Raw genomic sequence first — 2,978 nt, 5'->3', positions numbered from 1 at the left:
CCTTGCTTTCTTTTTTTGTTAAGTTTTTATCTCATAATCATAAACTTTGCAATCCAGCTGGAACCCAAAGAAAATATGGAGCCCAAAGAACTGCAGTGGGAGCACAAAGACCATAGGATATTTCAAGCAGACGGGGGTGAAAGTATGCTCTCCTGAGCTACAGAAGGAGTGGTCTAGTGGTTAAGATAAAACCCAAATGAAATTTATTAGCTTTGCCCAGAGACTGCAATGGTGATTTTCTTGTTGGTCTTGCCATTCCTGGGCTGAAACACTCCATGGCTTTCACAATATTCATGCTGTCTTTCACCTTGTCAAAGACCACATGCTTGCCATCCGACCATTCAGTCCTGGCAGTGCAAATGAAAACCTGGGAGCCGTTTATGTTGCCATGGACAAGATGCCAGGACTCATATGTCCAGGACAAAATTCTTATCATCAAATTTCTCCCCATAGATGGACTTGCCACCAGTACCATTATGGCATGTGAAGTCGCCACCTTGACACATAAATCCTGGAATTACTCTGTGAAATCAGGAACCTTTATAACTAATACTCAGAGCAAAAAAGTTTTCTGCTGTCTTTGGAAATTTGTCTGCAAACAACTCCAATCTGTTAACATAGCTTTAAGGATTGGATGAGCAATCACTTCTTGGTCTCCAGGTCCCTTACCTCTAAGGAGACACCATCTAAGGGCTTGCCGTTGACGGCAATGGGTTGACCATGGCTGACCGGCATGGGAGGCTCCGGGGCAACAACATCTGTCAGACTGATCGGACTCCTTTCTTAAGGGGACTGGCCTCTCCTTCATTCAAGGGGTTTGGGGTCTGTGTACTGGCTCAAGTCTTAGAGCTGACTGAAGGGCTATGACCCTCTGTTTTTACGGTTCAGGTTAGACTTGTTGACTTGACCGAAACTGCTCTGCTTGTACAGACCGAGTAAGAATTTAGTAGGCTTCTGTAGGGGGGCTTCCCTAGTGGCTCACATGGTAAAAAATTTGCCTGCAAGGCCGGAGACCTTGGTTCGATCTCTGGGTCAGGAAGATCTTCTGAAGAAGGGAATGGTTACCCATTCCAGTATTCTTGCCTGAAGAATTCCACGGACAGAAGAACCTGGTGGGCTGCTCTGTATTAGTTAGGGTTCTCCAAAGAAACAGAACCAATAGAGCAGTGTGTCCAGATGGAGAGAGGGTCTTTAGCACCTCCTGAAGCTGCCCATGGCCTGCATGTGACCTGGATGTTGGGCGTGAGGGCATCCACATGGGCCAGCTCTGGGAGAGTGTAGGGGCCTTACAGCAGAGACAGGGTGGGGCCAGGGACTTCAGGGGCCAGAGGGCCAGATGGAGGATGGGCAGAAACTCAGAGGGGCCAATCACCGAGGAAAACCACGGGGAGGCCAAGTCAGCGGGGAGGGGCCCCCTGCCCTGAATGGGCTGACAAAGAAGAGACTGTGAGTTTATCAGCAGCAGGATGCTAGCGACAGACACCAGCTGAACAATCAGGAACCGCTCAAGCCAAAGATTCCCGGAGGAGTTCAGAAGAGCCAGTCTGCAGCTGGTCCAGAGAGCATCAGGTCAGTCCTCAGACCCAGTCACCCAATCTGCATGAGGTCACTGGGCTGCTTGGAACACCTAGCCTTCTGGAGAGGATTGGGGGAGGAGAAATATAAAGGCAAAAGCTGAGCATCACCTAAGGAACTAAGTGTATTGCGTTGGATTAAAGCTCAAGACAGAGATTTCGTTATTGTTTTCTCACAAACTGGCCAGTGAGACCAAATCAAATCAAATGCAGAGCATAAAAAAACATGCATTTCCTCTGCATATATGAGAGGCAGCGTGAGTACTTCTGTGGTCCCTCTACGCCTATGACTTTTCTCTCAGCAACTGAAAATCCTCTAAGCCGTCATCAGGCACATCCGCATTGGCTGGGGGAGCAGGAAGCACTGTGGTGGGAACCTGAGCACCGCCTTCACCTCTGGGGGCCCTTCTTTTCTCATTTGTAAGATGACAGTGGGGGTTCAGATGTTCTGTAATTTTTTTTTTCCACCCCCAAGATTCTCTAACCAAATAAGAAAAGAAAAACATGTTCATGGGACTCTGCAGACTATGCTAGTGCTTTTCAAACCGTCCCTCCAGTTCTCTAGTGGCACAGAAGAGAGCGTGCATCTCTCAGGATTGTCCTGTATATGGCTCAGAGCAGCCTGCTGAGGTGTTTCCAGAAAGTTCCACAAAGTCTCATGCTTTATCTCTCAAATTGTACATAAATGGTATGTAATATTTTGTAATATATTTGCACTTGTTATGATATAAGAACAGTGTTTTAAGTTACTTACTGTTGACCAGGACTGATGAACTGGTATCTCTTCTGCCTTTGAATCTTTGTCCTGTGGCTTCAATTACTCCCTAGTACACTGATCAGACCCTGGGGAGCACTTGTTAGAAGCCCATCATGGAAACACCATGAGGATAGAATTAGGCTAGTACATTTTCCAACATAGAAGGTCAAGTCCTAGATCTAGTGAACAGAAAGAAAATCTTTCCCACCCTCCAATGACAGCTTCAGTTTCTTCATGTAAAATCAATTCAGTTCAGTCACTCAGTCGTGTCTGACTCTTTGACCCCATGGACTGTAGCACGCCAGGCTTCCCTGTCCGGCACCACTGGTCCCTGAACATCACTCATATAAAATAGAGATTCCTAATCAGAACTATCATAAAATATCACTTCTCGCCCACTAGCATGACTACCATCAAAAGAACAGAAAATAAGTGCTGATGAGGACTTGAAGACATTGGAAGTCTTGTGCACTCTTGGTGGGAATGAAAAAGGAAGCAGCCACTGTGGAAAGTATTATGGAGGTTCCTCTAAAAGCTCAAAATATAACTACCATGAGTTCCAGCAATCCCATCTCTAAATTTATATCCCAAAATACAACCTTAAAATATATATTCCAAAGCACAACCTTAAAGAGGTATTTACACAT

General features: G+C 46.0%; 1 pseudogene; it reads right to left on the bottom strand.

Moving 5' to 3' along the window:
- Positions 1-206: 206 nt before the first annotated feature.
- On the bottom strand, positions 207-2,978 carry LOC110135841 (peptidyl-prolyl cis-trans isomerase A-like; annotated as a pseudogene).

The sequence above is a fragment of the Odocoileus virginianus genome, chromosome 15, assembly GCF_023699985.2.
Source record: "Odocoileus virginianus isolate 20LAN1187 ecotype Illinois chromosome 15, Ovbor_1.2, whole genome shotgun sequence".
NCBI classification, from domain to species: Eukaryota; Metazoa; Chordata; class Mammalia; order Artiodactyla; family Cervidae; genus Odocoileus; species Odocoileus virginianus.
The sequence above is the reverse complement of the archived record's forward strand: the minus strand, read 5'-3'. Positions and strand labels throughout refer to the sequence as shown.